The sequence below is a fragment of the Furipterus horrens genome, unplaced genomic scaffold, assembly GCF_987537825.1.
Source record: "Furipterus horrens unplaced genomic scaffold, mFurHor1.1.pri manual_scaffold_2, whole genome shotgun sequence".
NCBI classification, from domain to species: domain Eukaryota; kingdom Metazoa; phylum Chordata; class Mammalia; order Chiroptera; family Furipteridae; genus Furipterus; species Furipterus horrens.
The window spans coordinates 63,055,940-63,081,818 of NW_028327172.1; the positions used below are offsets into that span (position 1 = coordinate 63,055,940).

Here is a 25,879-nt window from a genome sequence, read left to right on the forward strand (position 1 = left end):
GCCCTGATCAGGAATTGAATCTGCAACCTTTTGACGTGTGGGACAGTTCTCCAACCAACTGAGCCTCCTAGCGAAGGCTCTTTGCAGTCTTCCAGTAAGCTTGTGATGAAGGTATTTCACAGATGAGGAAGCTGAGATTGAAGAGATTAAGTGACTTTCCCATGAGCTTGTTGTGATTGAGAAACTCAAAGGAGGCAAAATTCAAGCCTGGCCTTTTTTATTACAAAGCCCGAACACTTTCCACTGGGTCACATTGGCTGCATAGATGCTCAGTAGGGAAATGTGAGGTAATTGATAGTGAGTCAGTTTGATAGAGTTGAGGGCAGTCATTTTAAGTGATAATTATGTGTAATTCTGCAACAACAATTTAAGATACCAGGGGAAAGCAATGGAATATCCAAATTCACTTATTTTATACTTTTATAAAAAAAATGTATATGAGTGAAAGCTGCAAAGAATATAACAAGAGTTGATTTCATAAGTTGATTTCATTATATTCCAAATATTGTTTGGGGTTCAGCTTTAAAATTCTCTTACTGCTACAGTACTGGTTGTTAATAAATAGACGTTTGCCTAGGAACAGTTTTCTTGATGACTTGGGGACACCGGAGGCAGTATTGGAATCAGAAATGAACTCCCAAGCGTCCTCCTCGTTTTACTGACCCTACTCAGCTGCTGCTGGCAGAGTCACCGTACGTGCGGCGCTGTTTGCCTGAGGTGGACTCTGGGCAGCAAGCGTTCATGGGTTTTGCGATGTTCAGGTGAGCTGTCTAACGGTTTTGGGGTTTTCAGAGAGGATGAAAAATGGGCGGTGACCCGAAGATCTGCCTCCAGAGGGCTGCGGGGGACATGAGTTCCTTTTGAAAGCCGGCCTTTGCTCCCTGCCCGCTGATGCCGGGCTCCGCCAGTGCTTTCGCGCCTTTGCTCGTCACCACGCCCCTGGGAGGTAGTGGATCTTTATCCGCACTTTATAGCGGAGCCAACAGAGATGTGAAATAATTTTCCCAAGGTCACACGGCTCACCGGTGGCAGCATTGGGAGTTCGGTCCCTCCTGCTGGCCCCAGGGCCTTGCTGCTAGCCCTTGCTGCCTTGAAGCAGAAGGTCATGTGGCGGGTGAGCCTCAGCGTTGGAGGCCCGGGCTCTTGCAAGCCTTTGGAACCGCTCACCAGACTGAGGTGCCTTGCTTAGTTAAGGTGGGCCTGGTTGGAGTTGCCTGGATTTTTTTTTCATGTTGATTTTTATTTTTCTTCCCTTTTTGGCTAAAACAGGACCTGAGCATGGATGGTTCCCTTTGCGGGGGGTTGCAGTTCCACAGTAACACTTGGGTTCCGAAGGCTGGGATGTGCCAAGTGCAGCCCTTGCACTGGCTTGCTTTTTTTTTTTTTTTAATAATTTGTTTGTTTATTTTATTTTTAGAGAGAGGGGAAAGGAGAAAGGGAGAGAAACGTCACTGTGTGGTTGCCTCTCACTCGCGCCCCCAACTGGGGACCTGATGTGCAACCTAGTCATGTGCCCTGACTGGGAATCGAACCAGCAACACTTGGCTCGCAGGCCGATGCTTAATCCACTGAGCCACAGCAGCCAGGGGCTTACTTTTGAGCATTAGGTTTCTGAGTCCTGTTTGGTGGGTTCTCCATTTTGAGATATTTGTTCCTACTGTTTTCAGTTTTTCCAGCTCAAGTTTAAAAATTTTTTTGAGCTTATTCTCTTAAAGGGAGAAATTCAAATGAGAAGGATATGATTATGTTTTAAGTTCTTATGCTGTGCTAGGCACAGTACTAAACATTCAGATTAATTTATTCTAATCCTTATAATAGCTCTCTGAAATAGTTATTATAATCCTATTTTTATAGATACAGGAACACGCATACGGGAAAATGAACTTGACTAAAGTCATACAGCTAGTAAGGTAGTCTGGACTATATTTATTTATTAACTTGTTCATTCATTTAACAAATGTTGATTAACACTATGTTCTAGGTACTGTGCTAAAACATCAGGGCCATGAGTTGGTAAGGCCCATGCCATCAAAAAGTGGATTATTTTCATATAATAAACATAATAAATAATGAACATGTCAGTGAATAAGGTGAATCCAGATCGTGGAAAGTTCTAGCAAGACAATAAGAGTTACGTGTTAGAGCGTGACTCGGTGGAGGTGGTAGAGATGGGGGCCACTTTAGGTTCGATAGTTGGCAAGGGCCTCTTTGAGTCGGTGATGTTTGAGTTGAGATGGAAAGGAGGAGACCGAGCCACCCTGGCAAGTGCTGCAGGAAAGGCGATGCAGACAGATAGGGGCTGGGCCCATCTGAGGACCAGCAAGGAGGCCAGTGAGGCTGCAACCTTGTGAGCAAGGGAGAGGATGTCGAGGATGAGACCGAGAGGCGGGTGGGAGCCTGATGACGTGCCGCGCTCTGTGGCCGTGGCGGGGAGTTCTAGTCCAGGGGCGGGGGAGCAACAACAGTGGTGTGATAAGAACCGGATCTGTCTGACTGATGCCTCCTTGCATCGTATGGCCTTTGGGAAATTCTTACATGGATTTGTTCACCCGTCCAGCTGTTGGGTATTTAGTAACTGTCCCTTACGTGTTAGACTAGAATGCACAAGAAGATATGGTTCCCGATGTCTTAGAGATGGTTTGGGTAGCAAGGCCATCCCCGGCTGGTACAATGCCGTGTGTTAACGGCCAGGATGAAGAAAGTGGACGTGGTATGGAAACATTTAGAAGGGCTGCCAGTCCAGCCCGTTGGGGCTTTCAGAGAGAACTCGATGAGGGAAGTGGTAGTAAGCAGAGACCTAGACCGGCGTTGTTGGGAAGATGGGTCTGTGTTGCTTTTGGGCCTGTCTGGCATTCTCAGTGACCTTCTGAGGGCTTATTACCTTTCTCTTATTTTTAAAGAAAATGTCTTTACCTATAAATAGGACAAATATTCTTTCAAGTGTTGTGAAGAATTTTAGCAGTGTGTATAGCGTGGGCATTTTAAGCAAGCTCCATAAATATTTTATTGGTAGCTGAGTAACAGAATAAGGTTCCTCTTTATAGGCTGCAGCTGGCAGGGCAGACGTTTTTTTGTTTGAATGAATGTTTTATGTGCTGTTTCCTTAAAACATTCAAAAGGAGGCTTTAGTGAACCTCCCAATTGTTTCTTGTGCTGTTCTTGTTAGTCACAAAATTGTTAACAAGAGGGCCAAGGGCAGACAGTTTGAAAACATAATGTAATATCTGCTTATCATGTTCTTTTATCCAGTCATAAAAGTATGCTTATTAAATAGAGTACTATATGCTATTACCCATTATTTTTTTAAATGCTGAAAAAAACCCAGTGGGTATATATGTGTCGGGATGTACTAGTATTCAAATGCAGCTATTAATATTTTACTGTATTTCATTTTAGTTATTTTAAATTCAACTTTATTGAGATATAATTTACATAAAGTGAAATTTACCAATTTTAAGTGTTGGGTGAGTTTTGGCAAATGTATACTCTCTTGTGACCTGTCATAATCAAGATATATATATTTACACACACATGTATATAAACATACGTATATACATGTATATGTAGTTATAATTTTTTAAATATGTCTATACTGTTCTAGGTTATGACCAACATCACAATCAGATTATAGAACAGCTCCATACTGCCAGAATGCCCCCATGTGTTGTGTCTTTGTGGTCAAACCCTCTCTTTACCCCAGACATCTGGTAGCTATGCTCTGTCCTTCGTCCCTGTGATTTTCCTTTTTCCAGATGTCCCATAAATGGAATCATAGAGTATGTAGTCTTTTGAGGCTAGCTTCTGTTCCTCAGTGTAATGTCTTTGAAATAAATTCATGTTGTGTGTATCGCAGTAGCTGAGTATTATTCCATCATATGGATGAACACTGTTTATTCTTTCATCCTTTGAAGGGCACTTGGGTTCTTTTCATATTTTGGTAATCGTTAAGGGAAGCTGCAGTAAGCACTCACATACAGGCTTTTGTGTGAACATGGGTTTTCATTTCTTTAGGGTAATTACCTAGGAGTGGAATTGCTAAGTCATATGGTAAGTGTAGTGTTTTGGGTAAGAAACTGTCAAACTGTTATCCAGAGTGGTGGTGCCATGTTGCATTCTCACCAGCAGCAGAGTGTGATAATGCCATTTGCTTCACATTCTCATTAGCACTTGGTATTATCAATTTAAAATTTGTTAAGCTATTCTAGGAGGTGCATAAATGGTTTTAATTTGCATTTTCCTAATGGCTAAAGGTGTTGAAAATCTTTTCTTGTGCTTATTTATCCTGTGTATCTTCTACTGTGAAGTTTCTTTTAAAATCTTGCTTTTTTATTTTATTTTTTTAGTTTTGTTATTTTCTTACATTTTGAGAGTTATTTATGTGTTCCAGCTACAGTTTCTGTATTGGGTATGTGATTTGCAAATGTTTCTCCTAGTGTGTAGTTTGCTTTTTTATTCTCTTAACACTGTTTTTGAGAGCTAAAGTTTTAAATTTTGTTGAAGCCCAATTTATTGTTAAAAAAATTTTTTTTAATGGATGGTGCCTTCAGTGTTACATTTAAAAACTCTGCTGAGCCCTAGGTTCCAAAGGTTTCCCCCTATGTATTCTTCTAAAAGTTGTATAATTTTACCTTGCCTCCTTTGTCATAGATAAATTGACCATATAAGCGTGGGTTTATTTCTGGGCTCTCTGTTCTGTTCCTTTGATCTGTGTGTCTGCTTTTGTGCTGGTACCAGACAGTTTTGATTACTATAACTTTATAGTATAATTTGAAATCAGGGAGGATGATACCTCCAACTTCGTTCTCCTTTCTCAAGATTGTTTTGATTATTCAGGGTCTTTTGTGGTTCCATATAAATTTTAGGTTCTTTGTTCTAGTTCTGTGAAAAACGCCATGGGTATTTTGATAGGGATTGCATTAAATCTGTAGATTGCTTTTGGTGTGGACCTTTATAGGACATTAATTCTTCCAAATCCATGAGCATGGTATAGCCTTCCATTTATTTGTGTTTTGCTCAGCTTTCAGAGTACAAGTCTTTTGCCTCCTTGCCTGAATTTATTCCTAAGTATTTTACTCTTTTTGATGCAATTGTAAATGGTGTTGTTTTCCTCATGTCTTTTTCCGATAGTTTATTATTTGTGTATAGAAACACAACAGATTTCTGAATATTAATTTTGTATCCTGCAAATTTACTGATTTCATTTATTAGTTCTAATAGTTTTTTGGTAGACTCCTTCCTCCTCACTCATTAGAGAGTTAGTTGCAGACATTTTGACAGCACCCGTAAGTACTGCACCATGTAGCTCTCACTTAGGATATTCTGCTACAGAATCATAATACTATTGTCTAATATAAAGTTGTTATTCAGATTTCCCCAGTTAATTCCCACATAGCTTTTTAAAAAAATATTCAAGATGCACTGTATGATTTCATTGCACTTAGTTGTCATCCCTCAAGTACTTCCATTTATTTAGAATAATTCCTCAGTCAGTTTTGACTTCAGATTGTCATTAAGATTTTTGAAGAGTACAGGTCTGTTATTTTGCAGAAAGTCCTTTTATTTGGATGTGTCTGATTGGCAACTTTGGATTAGGTTCAGGTTAAAGGTTGTGGGCAGAAGTATTTTAAGTGAAATTGTTTACTTGCAGTGAGTTATTTCAGGAGGCACAAGATGCCACTTTGTCCCACCAGGGCGATATTAAATACAGTCAACCCTCTCTATTTACATCTTTAGCATCTGGATTTGACCAACCATGGATGTATTTCCTTAGAAAATATTTTCGAAAGTATAGAATATAGTCAAATACTACACCATTTTATGTAAGGGGCTAGAGCATCTACTGATTTTGGTTTCCTTGGGGGTTCCTGGAACCCATCCCATGTGAGTACCAACGGACAACTAACTGTGTGTGTTCTTGATTAATGTGATGCCTGCTAGGTTTCTGACTTTTCAATATACCTTTTCCTTTTGTTATTAATAAACCACCTCTGGGGTGATGTCTTGAGATTGTGTGAATATCATGTTGTCCAGGGATCTTCCATCTGATTCTTTTAGCGTTGATGAGTCCTCCCCGAGGCAGTCGTTCCTGTAGTGGTTGTGTGATGGTGGCTTCCTGTTCCTGTCATTCTTCTGTGTTTATTAACTGGGTTTCTTTTGTAAAGAAGGGGTTCCTTTCTCTTTTTACTTTCTTTCTTTCCTTATTATCAATGTGAAGTCTTGAATTCTTCCTTCTCTTGGTCATTATTCATTCTGATGCTCACATGGTCCTAAATTTGTTTAGAGGGAACCACTTAATTCTGGGCTGGCACAATTGTCGCACAGGCAAGCTCTCTCTAGTGTTTAACATTTGAATCCATTTGTAGCCCTGGAAGCTATGAGAATTAATGTACGTAACATCCCTTAGATTTTTACTCTTTTTTGATAACCACCTGTGCTTATTTTCCAGCAAATCACTGAATTGAAGAAAGAAGACTTTAACCTAAAGCTTCGCATCTGTTTCCTTGAGGAAAGAATGCAACAGGAACTCGATGGCCCCACGGAGCACATCTATAAAACTGTAAGTGGCCCCCCTTCTTGCTGCCATCCCTGATGTCTTTTCTCATGGTGCTCCAAGCAGAAACGTGATTAATATTTGCTCTCAGAGTGAGCATGGATAGATAGAGCTGCTTTCATTTAATTTGCATTGATTATGGGGAGTATAAAGACAATAAGATGACCTTAGTATTAAGTAAAGAGATACAAGATTAATTTTAAGGGATCCTTTTTCTCTTCTTAAAATTGGACTTCTGATTTGCTATATTTCAGTAGGCTTTTTAAACTTATCCATATTTAGACAAAGACAGTGAAATGGAAGAATGTCTTTGGAATTGAAACTTATTGTTACCCACTAATTTGTGTAACTGTAGGCAAGTCACTTCAGCTCAGCTGGGCTTGCTCCAGAGGGCAGTGATAATAATCCCTCCGTCATAGGGTCATTAGTGTGGATTAAAATGAGATGACAGATGAAAAGTCCCAGCACGCAGTCAGTGCTGGACAGTTACCATTGTCCGATTGAGGCTTCCGCGGGCAGCCCAAAGTTAGGACTGTCCGTGTTCCTGTGCTGTGGTTCTTCCGTGGGTTTTATATACTTGCTTATAACTGTCAGGAAAAAGGTTTGTTTCCAGCTGAAAGTCTTGGCCTGGAGGCTTCTGCCTGAAAACAAACCTTGGTTCTGAAACTTGAAAAAGAACTTGGCTTTCTTGAAAAGACATGAGTACAAACAATATTTCAGCACCTATTTCTTGGCTTGCTCCAGTAGATTAGCCCTTGGCCTGGGAATTAGTCCATTGTTTTCTCGTCTGAAGTTTGCACCAGTGGAAACTTTTGAAGGAGGAAAAAGAACTCTGCTTGAGTTTCAGTGAATGAACTTAAATGGACTTGTCTTGAAGAGAGATTGTTCTGTACTGTACTTTGAGCCTTTTCAAGAGTTGAAAAGCTCCCTTGTCCCGCAAGACACAATTTTTTTTCTTTGTTGTGGGGGTGGGAAGACAATGAGGACATCCCCTTTTCTGGAAGGAAGTGGTGATAAAAGAAAAAACAACAGCCTAAAACATTTTATTTGTAAGTATAGTTATCATCTATCTCAGCACTTCTAAGTGATAGGAAACCAGAGCATGTGAATTGCCTTCTTTGTGTCAGGCGCTGTCCTGGGCCTTTGCACATCAGCGCCTTATTTTACTTTTCAAGATGGCCCTTTGCAGCAGCGATGAGCTCACTTGCAGGAGAGGAGCCTGAAGCTCAGGGGGCATCAGTAACTTGCTTGATGTCCTAGCCACTGTGTGAGGTGCGTTGGAGCCCAGGCCTGCCTGTCTCATTGTACCACGCTGTTTCAGCTACTCTTTTCCGTTGTCTGATTAGCTGACCCGACTTCGTCGCACTTTTATTTCAGTTTAAGTTTTTATATAGCTACACATGATTCAGAGTTCAAAAAGCGTAAAAGGTGTACACTGAAAACACTTTTGTCTCCTAGTCCCTTAGGTCTAACCAGATTACTGGTTCCTCAGGCAGAGAAGTTTTATGCATATGCAGGCAAGTGTGTATGTGAATATATATGTGTATAAGCCCCCTTTTTATATCAATGGAAGTATGTTCTGTTCTGTAACTTGCAGTTTTCCTTAATAATATCTTGGATATCTTTCCTTAGTAGTGGGTTAAAGCGTCTTTATTTATTTATTTTTTTAGTACCGATATTCTATTTTATGCTAATAAGGTGTTTTGATTTTTGGTTAAGAAATTATGATTGTCATATATTTAAGTTTATAACTTGAGGTGTTGGGCTTGCGAAGAATAGTCTAGCGGACATGTTAGCTCTCTGTTCTACTAAATTTGCTCGGCTGGAGTGCCAGCTGGTGCCTCAGAAAGCAGAGCACTCAGAATCTCTGAAATCAGCTCCTACGTAGCTCTTTGCTCTTGTGAGAGCTGGAAAGGAATCCACAGTTCGAACGCTGTTCCTGTCATTTTCACAAAACCGCCATTGAAGGCATGGTGCACTGTCACTCGGTGTCCTTTATGCAAAGATCATTTCCTTCTAGGAAAAAGTCCTGCCGCATAAGTGACTTCTTTAGTTCCTGTTGTTTGACGTTGAAGACAATAACATGTTCATTAGTTCACTTAGTCCTGAAATCCCCCCCGTTGGGTGGACTTTATGATTTTCTTTTGCCACTTGGGGGATCTGCAAGGAGAAACGTCGCTTTCTCACCTCCTGCACTTGTGCTTCTGAGGACAGTTACAGGCCTACACTTCCAGTTTTCTGTTCAGTGTTCGCTTGAAGGCAGAGCCTGTGTCTGCCTTGTTTACCTGTGTCCTCGGTGCTCAGCCCAGTGCTTGGCACGTCACAGGGACGGTAAATGTCTGTGAAGAGAGGGAATGAATAAATGAGCGTCTACTGATTTACTATGGTTTCCATTTCGTGAAGAGTGGAGGCAGGATTTGAACCCATGTCCTCCTGGTCCGAAGCCCATGACCTTTCCTTTCTGGCTGACTTCTCAGCCTGGGGATCCCCCAGAGCTGCTTGGCTGAAAGGAGGGAGGCATATCCTCCGAGACTGTAAATTTTACTGGAAATGTTATTTTGATTTAAAACGATATTCATGTATTATGGAGTAGAATGTAAACTTGGCATGAATTATTAAAACAGGAGCAAGATTTCAAAGAGAACCTGGAATTAGAGCAGTTCTCTGAAAACTTTTCAACCAGACCCGTTTCCACTCCGTGAATTCATCTAACACTGTCTGGGCTACATTTATGGACTGGTTTGAGAAGCCAGCCACCGGCCCACTGTCTCACGTTGGGAGCCGCTTGCTGAAGACTCTTGTCTTTGGATTCGCATGTGAATCGTGAGCCCCAGGCCACGTGCGACTCCCTTCCTTCTGGTCAGTTACAAGGAAGGCATTTGGTTGGAGAACGCAGCGGTGTCCCTAATAGCCAGCTTGTCCGTGCAGCTGCGGCTCTTTGGTGAGAACCCTGGAATCTCCCACTGAAATGAGGCAGGCAGTGACGAGGCCTCCAGTTATGCACCCACATGTTTTCTTTTTTGAAGCTGTAAAGCGTTTCCACTGCCACAACCAGCACACGTATGATGGTAAACAACCAGAAGTTAATTGCCTTGGACTGGTAAAAGCAAACTGCAGAATTGCTTGTAAATTTGCTTGGTGGAGGGCAAACAATTTTTAAATCGGCCTTTCTCATATGACATTTATGCCTTGGTGTTTGAATGCTCTGGCTGTTCGAAGCTTACAAAATTTACATAATTGTTCCAAGTCTTGTGAAATCTGGGGCTTTCTTTTGAGACCACCAGGGTTTGGAAATTCCCTTTTCCCTGTGCCCTGAGGCTAATGAGGTTTGGAGTCTGACGGCTGCCTATTACAAGCGTGGTGTGATCAGTCCACTCTGAAGATGGTTTCCCCACTGTAGGCACAGTATGGCCTGTAGTTTTACACTGTTTCTTTTCTTCCCTAACCTCGTCTGGAAGAATATCGAGCTCAAGGTGGAAGTGGAAAGTCTGAAGCGTGAGCTCCAGGAGAGAGCGCGGCTGCTCATCAAAGCCTCGTGAGTACCCGTCATCCTGTCACATGCTCGGGGGTCGCCCAGGGCCCCCCTGTGGCGGCTGCGTGGGTCAGTGAAACAGAGCCTCGTGCTTCCTAAGCCTCTTGTTCCCCAGCTGGGCTCGGGGGACCCCAAGGAGGCTTTGTTTATATATCATTATTTTTCAACCAACTTTTAAAGTTTATAGGAAAATGAACAGCTCTTACACGTACAGCAGGATGAATTTTCTCTCAGCAGAGACACCCATGGGACCACCATCCCGACCAGGAACCAGCACATCACCAGCCCCCAGGAAGTCCCCTTTGTGCTCCCAGAACTTACCCTCCTCCCACAAAGACGGCCACTTTGCTAACTAGCAGTATCGCCATTGCTTAGTTCTGCCCGTGGTAGAAATGGAATCCTACACTATGCTTTTGGGTCTGGTCCCTTTCCTCAGCGATACATTAGTGAGATCCGTTCATATTTTTTAAGTATATCATTAGCTCACTCACCGCTGTAGAAGTCCTGGGGGCATAAAGGGGACCTGAGGGACTCCTGCGGCAGGTGAGGCAGAGGATGGGGCTTCAGTCAGAGTAGCTTGTTTTTCTCTCTGTTTTGCTTAAAGAACATTTGAAGACTATTATTTTAATTAATTAAGTATTTATTGAACAACAAGCACAGTTCAGAGAATATAACCTATGACTCAATTGCTCGTTCATTCGTTCATTCATAAACATTTATTATGTAATTACTCATGCTACACATGGAGGATTTTTGAAAACAGATATTTCCTTACTTTAAGAGCTGATCAGAGACTGGTGACAACTCATCCTAGGAGCCAAGTGTAATGGAGGTGCAGTGATAGTTTGTGGGGACAGTGGGGTACCAAGTGTGCTGAGTTTCAGTTGGTGAGCGTGGCAGAAAACTGCCCAGGGTGGACTCGCCAAGGATCCAGCTGAAAGCTTATGTGGAAATGCTTCGTCTGTCACGGCAGCAGAGTTCCTGCGGGACGTGGAGCCGGGAGCGCGGAGTCTTCCGCTTAGGGCGCAGCTGCACTCTGGGCCGGGCCATGTGGCTCCTTTTACTGCCACAGGGCCGGCAGCCGGAAGGCCGACTGCTGTAGCCTTGAGCGGACGGCAGGTTCCCAGGCCTCGCTTGACCTGGCACGCGTGGCATGTTCTGAGTGAGTGAATGAATGAGTGAATAAACGGGGAAGACACGTTTTTGTTCTTGTTGCTGTAGTTTCCTTTTCCTTTTTCAGAAGCACATCATTCATCATTCCCTGGGCGAGGAGTCAGACCTCCTTTACCAAGCCCCGGCAGTCAGTGGTCGCGCTCGGTCCCGCTCATGCTCGGCGCCCTGCCTGCTGCAGATCTGGACCCGGACCGCTTTCAGTCAGGCGTGCGCACAGGGAAACCCAGACTCACCAAGGCTCTGTGCACGCAGGACAGCACACGGGGCTGGGTGCTTTGGGGGCCTGTGCACATGTTTGTCTGCATAGATTCTCTGAACCGCCGCAACTAGTGTTCAAGACCCTTTTGGTCTGATCTTGCTGGTCAGTTTATTGAGAAAATACTTATTAAACCACTGTTCTGTGCTGCACCGGACCCTGCTCCTGGGGATGCAGTGCTGAGCCAAGCAGGCACGTGGGGCTTGCGTTCCAGTGGGAGCGATGAGGATGAAGCGCTTCAAGAATGTGTATATCAGTGAAGTTGGGAGGAGAGCGGTGAGAGAAACAGGGAGCCGTGGGAATGGGTGTGTAATGTGGGTCCCCAGCAGGGAATGGCCTGAGGACGTAGCATCGGAGGTGAGATCTGGGGGGTCGGGAGGGACCAAGCAGTGAAAGGGCGGAGAGAAGTGTTGAAGGGGAGAGGAGCGTGCGGGACTGAGGGCAGGGGAGAAGTCCAGGGGGCCTTGCCTTGCAGGGTCTGGAGGCCTCATCAGAGATTTTGGTCTTTATCCCGAGATCAGAGAGAAAGTAGTCACGGGTTTTAAGGAACTGACACAATCAGTTTTGTTTTCTAAAAGGTCAGTCGACGCTGAATGGGACATGTTTTGTAGAGGGAGCAGGCGTAGAAGCAGGGGGACCAGTTAGGAGGCTAGCGCAGTAGTCGGTGACGGATGAGTGACAAGAGATGGATAGGTGGATTGGAAAGACACCGAGGAAGCGGGATCAACAGCGCTAAGTGATGGATGGGCAGGGAGCTGTCAAGGGTAGGTTGGGGGTCAAGGTCCTGAGCTGTGTTTAAGAATGCTCACAGTGACTTAGCTGCCCCAGCTTTCTCTCCGCCGACTTTCTACCGCAAACACAGCTCACAGACACTGAAACGCTCTGCCTTGGCCCTGACAGCGCGCCCCCCCGCAGGCCCTGTTGTCCACCCTGCAGAAGGCCTCCTGCGGGGCCACACGTGGCTGCCTCAGCCCACTTTCACCAGCTTCTCTGGCATGTAATGACGGTCCCGTTTGTGCACAGCGCTCTCCAGTTCATAAAACACTTAGCATCTTTTTGCAGTCCATCATTATCTCGAGGGGTCTTCAGACCTTGAGGCAGACCTCATTTGAGAGAGGAGGGAATTTCTGTTTGGAGAAGGGAAGGGCCGTGACTAGAACCGCTCAGCCAGAAAGATCATAGCTGGGATAAGAGCTCAAGTTTGTGACTTCTGGTCCAGCACGAGGTTTCATCTTCTTTTTTTACTTCCATGCGTGTTTCTCATTTCTTCAGAGTGACCGTACATCTCAGCCAAGGGCCTCTTCCTTAGTGGGGTTCAGGGCCGGTGGAAAGGGCAGGGGCTCTGGGCTGGCTCTAGCAATAGGCAGGACTGTGGCCTCCGAGCCCTAGAGCTGCTCAGCTGTTCCTGCTCCACAGAGCCCTTGTGTGGGTGACCTGCCGTAGGACATGCACGCCGTCTTCCGCTGACCTGCTCAGCGTGCCGTTCCCTTTACCTCTCACTGCTCGGCACCTCGCGGTGTGTGTGTGGTGCGTACCTGTTGATGGAAAAGTATCTTTTTGTTAATGCCCTCCACTTCCTTTTTGAGTTCTGTGGTTGTTTCTGTTTTCGGTGGTCGGCTTTTCCCTGAAGAACTATAATTAGAATGGAAAGAATCAAGAGGAAATGTTGATGGTTAGGAAGAGCAGCGAGAGGGGTGTTTACAGAAGGTTCATTTTTGCATTGGGTGGAAAGCTGGATGAGACCAGTTTCTCTCAGCCTTTCCTCTCCTTAGGTCTTGCTGTCTGTCTCCTTGGGAACAACAGGCTGGCATGCAGCACTCGGATCAGAGAGGAAGGAGCCCTGTCCTATGAGGGTACTTACATTTTTGGAGAAGCGTCTTAGCCTCTAAGCCTGTCCCTGGCACTCGACATGCTATATCGCATTTGCTTTTACAGCAGTTATTTGAGGCAGCCACAATTCCCATTTAAGTGACGAGGAAACTGAGGCTCAGAGGAGCGGGGAACTCGTTCAGGCTGGTAACAGATCTGGAGCTGGTCTGGTTCAGGAGCCCACTCTGCCTTGCTGTGAAGTAAACCTATATGCTCGTTGACAGTCCATTGTTCTATTTGTCAGTTACCATAAGGGGACATTAAAAACAAAAGCAGACATATTGTTGGGAGTAAATTTTATTTCTGTAGCTTTAAAACACAAACAAAAATAATAATTCCATTAGTAGAGGAAAATTGCACTGTACTGCTGAGTGTAAATTTTATTGCTACAGTAACTGTAACATACAAAGATGATAAATGAAAAGTTGGAACATTTATTATTGGGAGTATATTTTATTGGTATAACTAAAATGCGAGCAAACTGAATAATGCCAGTACTTGTTAAAAATTGTAGTCGGCCGCTTGACAAAGTACAGGAGGCTGACTGTAAAACACCAAGGTCTGATCTGGGCGGACAGGAGGGGCTGGTGTATTTGCCCTCGCTGGCTGGGGTGGGGCGTGGGGTGGGTTAATTGAGGGAGTGAGCCTTTTCTAGAGGAGGCTCTAGAAAACCCTGGGGCTAAAACCTTTGTGGTGGTTTGAGGAAGCTCAAGACTGGAAAATTCTGGATCCAAAGCTCAGGAAGGAAAAGCGTCCAGTCCAGCATTCTTGCAGCCATATAGCATGCCCTCTTGCGAAGTGACAGAAATGATCGGGAATCTGTGAACTCCAGACAGTATTGGTCAGGAAATGAGCTGAGGGAGTGGGCTCAGGACGTTTCATGGCATTACTCAGGAAGTGGCCGTGGTGGCCTCAGTTCTGGCCAGCGGATGACCCTTTCTCAGCGCAGACACCAGCCGGGGGCAGAAGGAGGCCGCTCCAGGCATCTCAGCGGGGCAGGCACTGCGCCGGCCTTGGCGGCAACAGGCTGCCGTGCAGCACTCGGATCGGAGAGGAAGGAGCCCTGTGCTGTGACCACCACGTGTCTTAGCATGTTCATTCCAAGAGGTCACCGCCTCATTTTTCCCAAGAGGAAACTGAGGTCTCAGAGGTAATTCACCCGGAGTCACACTGAGGACAAAACAGTGAGAATTTGGAAGCGGATCTGTTCAGCTTCAGAGCCTATGTTCTTTCTTTCCAGCTGTTCACATTGAATCCCATTACAGTGATGTCACGGCCCTGGGGCCTTCGGAAGGCTCATGGTGAAAGGAGACACGAGAAGAATAAAGTCTTTATTTGCAGGCAATTCATGTTTGAGGCTTGGGCAGCAAGGATGGCCCTCTTGACTGTCTCTTGTTCTCAGTCCCAAATTCACATGGCCTGTACATGTGCGTGTCCGATCACATATCTTGGTTGGGAAAGTCTTACACACCCCTCAAGTAGGGCTTGGGAGGCTGCTGGTGAATAGATGTGTTCTGTTGCAGTTTCTCTGAGAAACCAGCTTTAGGTGGAGCCATTTCCTTTATATTATTCTGCCTTTAGGAAACCCGCAGTCATTTCAGAAACCGATGAGACCTGCTCTGGGTACGTCTCACAAATGCATATCCGACCCTGTTCTTCTTCTGGGGAGGACCAGAGTGGAAGGCGTCAGTGGTTTGGTCCTGCGTCTGATGTGGGTGTGCCCTCCCCCCGCGGCTTGTGAGGCGGGGGGCGTGCTCCATGGTGCCACAGCAGCAGGACTCTGCATTTTATGTTTCTGTAGCACGGGGTGTGGGCTGCTCGCCCCTCTCCTCTCCTCTCGCCCTCAGTGCCAGCTGGTGCCCACCTAGGCGGACTGTAGCTAAAATGCTTCCCCTCCAGCCGGCAGAAGACGAGGCATGCAGTCCCATGACTCCTCAGATTCAGTTTTGTTTCATTCTTTTCCCTGTACTTTGGTTTGTCAGACCAGCTCTCTGCCGTTCCTACCCCCGGTGGAGGTGTACTTTATTGGAAGTTTCCTGGTGGGAAATTTGGCAATAATTGTCAAAAAAATCTTAAGAGTGTTTACACTTTGAACCAGTAATTCTCTTTCTAGGATTGACCCTAAGGAAAGCACTGGATAGTATACCCACGGGGATGCTTTCAGCATAACGTTGCTTATAGTAATAAACAATAAAACTGACAGTTGTGGAACACTTACTGCTGACCACTATTCCCAGAGCTTCATCACTATCATCAGAGGAATGTGTAAAGTCAGAAGCAATCTAAATGTTTTAAAAATAGGAGTCGATTTAATGTAGTACATTTTATACAGCAAATTAATTTGCAGCCTCTAAATATTAATGTATATTTATTGACACAAAAGGATGTTTATACTGTGTTCAGCAATAAAGTCAGATCACAGACGTATACTCTATGATTCTGTTTTTGTAGAAAACGCCTCAAAGGCTGTATACTAAAATGTTAGCGTAGCTATCCTGAGATTATAGGTGATTCTTACTTTATTTTAAATAGTATGTATTTTTTTAAACATTTTTCCTTAATCCTCACTCGAAGATATGTTTATTGAGTTTAGAGAGAGAGGAAGGGCAGGGGTGGGGTGTGCGGGGAGAGATGTCGATGTGAGAAAAACATTGATCGGTTGCCTCCCATATGCGCCCTGACCGACGATCGAACCCACAACCTAGCTATGTGCCCTGACTGGGAATCAAACCCACAACCTTTCGGCCATGGGACAATGCTCCAGCCAGCTGAGCCGTACCGGCCAGGGCTCATCGGTTGCTTCTTGTATATGCCTTTGGAACAGAGATTGACCCCACAGTCCTGGTGTATAGCGATGATGCTCCAACAAATTGATCTACCCAGCCAGGGCTAAATAATATGTATTTTTATTGATACATCATTCACGTATAACATTGTGTAAGTTTAAGGTGTACAACATGTTGATTCGATACATTTATATATTATATTATCAGTGTTTTTTGAGTTACAGATACTAATTAATATAACAGGTCTGTAGGAATATTCCTTGTTTCTTAGGGTGAATGCAGTCACCACCTGATGGTCACCCTCATTTGCCTCTTTTTGCAGCAAAGCAGCTGAGAGCCTCGCCAAGGGGGGCGGCTCTGAAGTTCGGCGGGTGAAAGAGGATGCTCAGAAGAAGGTGAAGCAGGTTGAAGATCTCCTGACCAAAAGAATATTCCTTTTAGAAGAGGCAAGTCTGGAAACCCCGAGGAGAACGTGTTCCTTCCAGTGGGTTAATAACGGAGTGGGCAGAATTCTGTTCTTTTCCTCATAAACTGTCAAGAGTTTCTGAAGACATGACAGCCATCCTCGTTGAGCATCTCCGTGGTTCCAGCCCATTCTGGGTGCTTGACATACAGCATTTATACCCTTACATCCTGCAAATTGGCCGTTATTGTCTCTTTCCTACAGGCGAGGACACTGAGGTGCGGAGAGAAATGCTAACCAATCCAAGCTTAATCTTGCATAGAAATGGGTGACTGATCTAAAACCCCGTGTTCCCGCTGTACCACTCCTCTTGTTAGCTGGTTTAGTGCCTTTCTTTCCCTGAAGAGGACACCGAGGCCCAGAGAGGGGGAGTGACTCACCCATCATGGACATTATGTGTCCATGCCGCCCGTCCCCAGCGTCCAGCCTCCTTGCCACCATCCCAGCGTCCCCAGCGTCCAGCCTCCATGCCACCATCCCAGCGTCCCCAGCGTCCAGCCTCCTTGCCACCATCCCAGCGTCCTCAGCGCCCAGCCTCCATGCCACCAGCCCAGCGTCCCACCAGTGTTGATTGAGTGCCTCTTTTCCGGGGGGCACTGTGTATAGCTCCTCATCTTCCTGATTCTCAGGTGCTTCCTATGACTGATGGGAGTCAGGATGTTTCTTGGTTAGAAAATCCTGGTTCAATATGTTAAAAAGGTTGCATAAATTAGTTACTTATGTCTTGATCTTTGGAGTCTGTTGTTTCATCTTGCTTTCTCTATCTGCGACCCTGATTCTTCTAAGCAGACATGAGGAGAAATAGCACCAAAAAGCACGTCTGAATTCAAAGAGTGGGTATATTTGTACTGTATTTTGAAGCTTACAGTGTCCTTCTCCAGTTACGATGTTCACTGGAGCCCTTCTGTCAGCTTCATGGGGGTGTGTAGATATTAGGTTGATCGGATAGACGAGGAAATGGGCCCAGAGAGGGTGGGAAACGAGTCATGGTCATGAGTGGTAGAGCCGGGACCTCTGAGAGTCCAAGAAGGGTCTCTGAGTCCAGGTTCTGACTTTTAGTTAAGATAATTGTGAGCCTTTTAAGACGCTTAACCTAATCTTGCTCATTCATCTTATTTTTCTCAGTAAGTGCTTCCCACTGTCTTAAGGTGCCCGCACAATGGGCAGTACTAGGTTGAATCCCTGCTCTGTCACTTACTAGCTTTGTCACCCTAGATAAAGCAGTTCCCTTCCCTGAGTCCCTGCCTCTTACTCTGTAAAATGAGGCTAGTGCTACCTGCTTTGCTGTAGTAATTGTAATAACAGCGGTGCTACTACCGGTTTCTCAGGGGCTTACCGTATGTGAGGCATCCTTCTCAGCGTTTTGCATACGTTGATTTAGGTGATCCCCTCAACAGACCTAGAAGGTAAGTGCTTTTGTCATCTTTTAACAACCAAAAGGAAAACGTGACCCTCGCACAGAGTGGCTGAGTCACTTGCTTAAGGGGACACAGGAAGTAAATGGCTGGTGGTCTGGCTGCAGAGCCTGCACTCTGAACTGCGGTAGTCTGCCAGTTGTTAGGGTTGAGTGAGAATCAAGGGTATTTACAAACAGAGCTTCTTGTAAAGCCCGGTGTCGAGTAGGCTCTCAGTAAGTCAGAGGTTTTGTTGCTTGGTCTCAGAAGATTGGGACATGATTTTTCCCAGCTACCACTATGATTGACAGACAAGTCTCTTGGGAGACAGTGTTGGGGGAGGTCCTAGAGGGGAAGGATTGGGGGGAAGAAGCCACATTTTTCTGAGTTCCCTGTGATACAGCAGGCATTTGTCAGGTCTCACAACAAGTCTCTGGTAAATGGTTGTTATCCCTGTTGTGTAGATTGGAAAGATGGGGCTCAGGGAGGTTAAGTGACTACCCAAAGGTCACACAGCAAGTAAGTGGGAGCTGGGCTTTGTACCCAGTATGATTTGACTTCTGTGTTTGTGATGTGATTCGAGGCGGTTGGCTTGAGTAGTCCCAGGTTACTTTCATGAGCCCCAGGTCCCTTATCCCTAACACAGACCCTGGCTGCGTGATTTAGATAACTTCCTTGCTGGTTTCTGTGAGCGCCCCGGAAGAACCTAGAGTTTTTCACCACCTAAATCTCTTTGGTGATACAGAAAATGTACTTTAGAATTGTGTAGTCATTATCTTAAAAAAAAGCTAGTGGGGGCGGTGGGGTGTGGGATGAATTCGTGTGGAGATTATGGTGACTCTTTGAGATTTACATATGTTTAGGTATTGAGAGGCGCATTTCTCCTTGTTCTCATTGAGCTGTAAATATTGATCTGATTTTTCAAAACCAAAACAGTTCTCGTAGAGTTGAGTCTTTTCCATAGGAAATGCCTATTACTCTTCAGGATACAAGAAGGAAGGATGGCTGGCAAATGTATTTATTACTGATTCTCCCCATGTATGTATAGTACAATTCAGGGAGGGGAAATGTGCCGGAGAAAAAGTCATAAATATTTATATTTTAATCCAATTTCCTTTCAAAGTGTTCCCAATTGTATTGAAAAATTGCCTCACATGCATTTAATTTAACTCTAGGATGTGAAAGCCGCCCAAGCAGAACTGGAAAAGGCCTTTGCAGGGACAGAAACGGAGAAGGCTCTGCGGTTAAGCTTGGAAAACAAGCTTTTGGAAATGAAGAAGATGCACGAGGGGACCATGGACATGGCTCTGGGCCTGGAAGAGAAAGACAGGTCTGGCTCTGTCCCTCCGATACCTGACAGTCATTTGTCTGGCAGCATGGGGGAAGAATTGTCTCTTCCCTGTCCCCTTCCTTTCCTCCTTGTTCCCACAGTAAGGACACTAGGATTCTGAGGACCGAGAGAGAGAGGTAGTAGATAGAAATTCATGCTGGGATTTTCCACTCAGATACTGAGTATAGCATTTGGCTTTGGCTGTAAGCTTCCTGGTAGCCAAAGGGAAAAGGGAAAGACTATTTTGATTTCTCTTTTTCCCTTAATCTTGATGATGACAGGATTAAGGTGACAGAACTAGGGGATAAGAGAGAGATGTATTTTAGAAGGTAGAATCACATGTTGGCGCGAAGGGCTTGGTGGCTGATTGGATTTGAGACTGAGGGAAAAGGCTGCAGAGATAGCCCCTCACCCAGGTGAGCAATAGTGGGATGGTAGTGCGGTTTGCTGAATTTTGGGGGGGAGAGGGAGAAAGATGTTTGGGGGCAGAGGGGCTGGGAAGATGAGCTTTCAGCTGGGACATGTTGGATTGAGGGACTGTGGGCATCCAAGAGGGGAGTCCAGAACATACTTGGGCATATGGATTAAGGCCTGAATTAGAGGATTTAAGGATCCATTCAAGAACCAGCTACTGAGCAAGGCTGCGTTGGGTGTGGGCAATGCAGAGAGGAGCACTGTCTTCCTTCTATGGAGTCCCCGCGTGTGAGAGGGGACAGAGGTACAAACAGGGTTCTGTGCTGAGACCTAAGTGAGGGAGTGCCCAGCTCTGCTTGGGCGTGGCGCAGGGAAGGCTCATGGGAGGAGGCGTGATGGGGTTGCGGGGGAAGCCTTGCCTCCCCGAGGGAACGGCATGAGCAGTGGTGTGGAGCCTGGCTCAGTTTCTAGGTAATTCCAGAGGAAAGTGCAGAAACTTGGATTCTTGTCTTTTGGGGAAAGGGAGCTTGGGAAGGCTTAATGCTTATTGAGTAATCACTGGTCCAAGTGGTGGGGTGTCCGTGGACGTGGGTTGTCTGGTCAGGGCCTTGCTAAAGGCTTCGTCTTCCTGGGGTCTCCCGCAGGTCTAGCTGGGTAGGCGCTTAGAAGCCTGACTTGTCAGAACTGCGAATGCGTCTGACGCAGGGGTAGGTGCGCCCCAGCCACGTCCCAGAGACTCAGGCAGCAGGGAGCCCTCTGGGGCTCTGCTCGCTGAGGGTGTTGTGTGCTTCCTCCCTGAAGGCAGGCCTGTTTAGGAAGCTGAGCCAGTGACAGAAGGTGAGGGCTCAGCACAGAACTGGAACAGGGTCCCCGGTCAGGCCCTGGTGACGTCAGATCTGCCACACAGTTTGACGGGGCTTGGGGCAGCGCCCTCACAAGGATGTTTTGCGCCCTCACCACCCTTTTCGAAGGTACATGTGTTAGCTACTTGTTGTCCTTCGATTGGACTTCAAAGCTAGTCTGTATCTTCCAGGCAGCTGACAGTGAGGAGCCCTGCAGGTCAAGTCTGGCCAGCAGATATGTTTTATCTGATTTCCTTTTTCTTTTGAAGTTTTAACTAGTCGCTAATATTTTTAAAAGTCTTAATTTTATGTAAGAGCCTGGGTTTCTGGATGCTCTTGGAAACCAGGAAGGTGCTGGAGGATGGGGCCATGGTCCTGCCCGAGCGCTGCTGCCCCCTGAGGTGGCCCCGGCCCCTCTCATGTCCGTCCCCGGCTAGAACTTGCTTTAAGGTAACTAAGAAATCAGTGTTATCAAGGTGTGAGTTGCACATGACACAACACCCATTTTAGTGTACAGTTGGGTGACTTTCTGTCTCTCCCGTTGATTATGTGATGATTTCAGAGCCGAGCCCCTAGAGGGCACTCTTACTCCTCTTCCTGGTTTTGGGAGCCTTGTACTGGTGCTGCCAGTTCCCTCCATGTCCGGTTGTCTTAATCCATTTGGTGCCATAGCAAAATACCCCACTCTGGGTCGCTTATAAACAACAGAAATTTATTTCTTACAGTTTTGAATGCTGGAAGTCCAAGTTCAGGGTGCCAGCATGGTCAGGCGAGGGCCCCCTCTCAGGTCCTTTTTCTCATTGTGTCCCCACTGGCGAAGGGGCAAGGGATCTCTGGAGCTTCACTGATAAGATACCAGTCCCATTCATGGGAGTTCCACCCACATGACCTCATCTCCCAAAGCCTCCCCCCACCCCCATAATGCCATCACTTTTGGGGAGGTACAAATGTTCAGCCAATGCACTGAGGTGAGGTGACAGGACACGGAGGGGCACTTTAACGAGCAGACCGGACTCTGGGAGATTCAGTCCCCACGGCTCACCCACAGTCTGCTTCTCAGTGTCGTCGTCCCCCCCCCCCCCCCCCCCCCCCCCCCCCCCGGTCAGCAGAGGAGTGAGCAGAGCCTCCCTCTGCAGGGGGCGCCGGCACATGCGTCCCCTTCCAGTGCGCCGCCGGGGGCTCTGACTGCCCTTAGCCCCCTCCTCACCTTCACCCTGGGAGCCGGTCCTCTTTCCGCCCCAGTGCGTTGCTTTTTAGGCTCAGCTAGAGACACTCTTCGTAGGGTCCTTCGACAAAATGCTCATCATCGCGTGCTAAAAGGAAAAGTAATAATTATAGCAACTGTCATTTGTTGAGTTCTGCCATATGCCTGGAGCGGTGGAGGTTCGTTTTAAATAGCTTATCTCCATTCCACATAAGCAAGTTATCCCCATTTTATAGCTGAGGAAATGCAGGCTCAGAGAGCCGATATAATGCGGCTGTTGTCAGAGAACAGGTGATAGAGGTAATTTGGTGGCCTCGAGAAGGACGTGTTCGGCTCTACCTGAGGGGCCGCCGGGGGTGTCGGTTGGCAAAGGCCCCCCTAGGAGAATAATGCCGAGCTGAGCCTGGCAGGACTATGGGCGTTTATCAGGTGGAGGTGGGAGTGGGGTGCAGGGAGGCGTGTGCGCGAAGGTCTGGGGGCGCAGCACAGCCCGGCTTCTGTCCTAGGCCCTGAAAGCTCGGCCGGGCCCCCTTGCGGAGGAGTTTGGTCTTTATCTCGGAAGACAGTGCATTTTAACCTTTGACCTGAGATGCCTTGGAGAGACGTCCTTTTTTTTTTGCATTTACCAGAATAGTCTGCTTTATTGGTCATGTTTATTTAGCTTTCAGTGCCAGATTTTTATAGGAGAGGAGATTTCTTGGCCAAAGAAGTAGTAATCCACCGCTCTCGGTGGTGGGGCTGTTGGGTGTCTGAGCAGGGCTGTGACTCAGTCAGACCCCTAGTCTGGTGCCTGGGAGGCTGGGGGTAAGGGGACAGTTAAGGTCACGTGAATTCTGGTCCTTAATCTCCGACTTGCAAAATGTGATTTCATTCGTGTTCAGTCATTGGATGTGTCTACTTTGAAGATGCATGGCCCCATTTCCTACCTCCTCCTGCTCCACTGAGCTAAGAGAACGGCCTAGAATTTAAATTTTGTTCTCTTTTAGACCGATTGAGGACTTGAAGCTGTCTTTGAAGAGCAAAGAGGCTTTAATTGAGTGCCTTCAAGAGGAGAAATCTCAGATGGTGTCTCCTGATGAGAACGTGTCATCGGAGAGCGCCAAGGACTTTCTGCTGCTCGGAGGGAGGAAAAGGAGAGAGACAGTGAGGTGAGGCGGGAGGACACGGAGCGGGGACTTTACTGAGCAGGCCAGACTCCGGGAGATGGGATGCCCCTTCAGTCCCCACGGCTCACCCACAGTTCGCTTCTCAGTGTCACCCCCCATCAGCGGAGGAGTGAGCAGAGCCTCCCTCTGCCGGAGGCGCCGGCACATGCTTCCCCTTCCAGCCTTGTGTTCATGGAGGGGGTTAAGGAAACAGTCCATGCCTGCGCGCCTGTTGCACTGTGTGTTAATTTGTTGCTGCCCAGAGACTTTATTTTCATCCTTTGGGTTTTCTTGGAATGACGTTATGGTACTTACCTGGCTAGAGGCAGGCTGAAGGCCATCTCTGGTCTGAGACTTCAGAGGCAGCGGGGCAGGGCACTCACTGGTTTGGGCGGCAGCCCGCGGAGGGATTCAGTGCGCCGCCTCATTTAATCCTGGCCGCGGGTGAGGCGGGGATCACGGCCCCTCGCCTTGGCTCAGAGCAGTTGCTATATTTTCCTAGGCTCCAAGAGGTGGGTTACTGGTACTGACCCGAAAGCCTCCCTGGACCCCTCCCCACACTGGGTGCCCTCCTCGGCCAGCTTTTGGAAGAGGGTGGGCAGGACCTGGACGTGCAGGTAGGCCTAGTCCACACCGTCCCGTTCTTGCTGGAGCCTGGGTGGCTGCTGTGTGCGGTATGTTCTCCTTAGGAGACACTCTGGGTGCTCATGGAAGGTCTCAGCTTCTTTACGGAGCAGGGCCTCCTCTGTCCCGCACACAGCAGTGAATTCTGTGGCCTCACCAGTTAGATGCTGGCTGTCCTCAGCCGTTGTCTCTTGCTCCTCAGAACCGTCTGTCTCACTTCCTCGGCCTTGTCCCTTTTCATTGTCCAGTGGCTCCTTGGTTTACTCTGTGTGGGTTGCTCATCTTCACATTTTTCTTCACTTGGGTGGGACAGGAGTGGGCACTTGCTTTCCTGAGTTCCACAGCAAGGGGAACAACAAGTAAAGGAGGTGCTCATTCTTAGGGTTCTGGGGAAGCTGTGGATTGTGGGTCCCTTCTGGGCACCAATTAATGCGTTTTCATAGGCTGCACAAATGGAGCGCCAGACGGAGAGAAATCGCTTTGAAGAGAGGATCCAGGTATGTTGATACAATTCTTAAAAATGTGTTGAAGATTTATCCTTGGCTCTTGCTTTATTCTGAGTGCAGCAGGTAATTCTGTGTGGCATTAGCTGTCACTCATCGAATGCTACTGTCTGCCAGTCGAGCTTTAGGCCCTATGGAAAAGGTTTCTCAGCCTTTGTAATAACTCCGTGAGGCAGGCCTTCCCATCTTGCAGATGTGGCCCGTGAGGCTCAGAGCAGTGAGGTCCCTCATCCAAGGTCACGTAGCTTGGCGGAGGTACAGCAGGGATTCAGACTTGCAGTCTGATTCCAAAGCCATTGCTCCGCAGTCCCTTAGTCACGGCAGCTGGCTCTTGTAGAGCACCTGCCAGCTTAGAAAGTACTTGCACGTCCGTGATCTCATTTGATCCTCACGACAGCCTGGGAGGGAGGCAGCAGTGATTATCTTTAGAAATGAACTCAGACGATAAATGTATATGTTCTGTCTCCATCAAACTAAGTTCTCTGCTCGCTTTCGTAGCATTAAGGAATGAAATTAATGATCTGTTGTTTCCCCCAAATAACCTGGTGTGGTTTCAAAGACACCGATGTGACTGCATTCAGATTCCAGAAGGCACTGGAGTCCTTCCTGTAGGAATAGCTGTCATCGTTCTAACTGATCTGATCCCCTTCCTTCCCCCCGGTCCTGCTGCTGTGAGCGGTAACACAGTGACTTGGAGCTGATGCCGCTACGTTCGACTCTACTTGGAAACATTAATCACAGGCTGACAGGCATAAGATAGAATAACTGCATTTGAATGTGCTCTTAAAGATATATTTACAATGCATTTTGGTTGGAACACATCACTTTAGTGAATCTTTTTCTAATCTAATTTAGGCACTTCAGGAGGACCTGAGAGAGAAGGAAAGAGAAATTGCTACGGAAAAGAAAAATAGTTCGAAGAGGGATAAAGCCATTCAGGGTCTAACCATGGCATTGAAATCAAAGGAAAAAGAGGTATGTCTGATACACCTCAAGTGAGATTTTTCCTTACGAGCTTCACACTGAGTTTCTTCCTGGCTCTTGCCTGCCGGGCCCCAGCCTGCCAGGCCCCTGCCCGCTCTGTCGGGCTCAGCCTCCTCTGGTCCTGGAACCTGGCAGCACTCTGGCCTCCCCGCATTGGCCTCATCCCCTTGCTTTGTCCCCCTAATTCCTTAGCTAAAGTGCCATATGCCAAGGGGAGCCTGCTCAGGTGTGGTTCCCATCCCCATTCTATCCCCTCGCCGCCCTGGCACTTGGCATTCGTGGCATTTTGCACAGGGTCATGTCTGCTGCTTCCCTCCGACGGACAGTTCCGTGAGGACAAGGAAACCGGTAGAAGATTTACTGTTGGACATGGAGCTCCCAGGGCAGGGCAGGGCTGGAGCTGGGCCCCAGAAAGCCTCAGCTCGGAACCAGGGATTGGTTTTCCTCCTTACAGAAAGGGGCAGAAGCCCCTGTACCCTCCACCGCTCAACCAGGAGCCTGCTCACCTCAGCACAACCTCCACCGCGCCCCCCAGCTTCACCGCTCCATGCAAGGCAGAAGGGGAGCCTTTTCATTCAGAAGGAAATGTTTCCCCTGGCTGGTATGTCTCAGTGGATTGAGTGCTGGCCTGTGAACTGAAAGGTCACTGGTTCGACTCCCAGTCAGGGCACATACCTGGGGTGTAGGCCAGGTCCCCGGTTGGGGGCGTACGAGAGGCAACCTATCCATGTATGTCTTCCTTTCTTTCTCCCTCCCTTCCTCTCTCCCTAAAAATAAATAAATAAAATCTTTTTTTAAAAAGAGAGAAAA

General features: G+C 46.9%; 1 pseudogene; it reads left to right on the forward strand.

Annotated features, from left to right (window-relative positions):
* The first annotated feature begins 741 nt into the window (after positions 1–741).
* On the forward strand, positions 742–25,879 carry LOC150018691 (CDK5 regulatory subunit-associated protein 2-like; annotated as a pseudogene).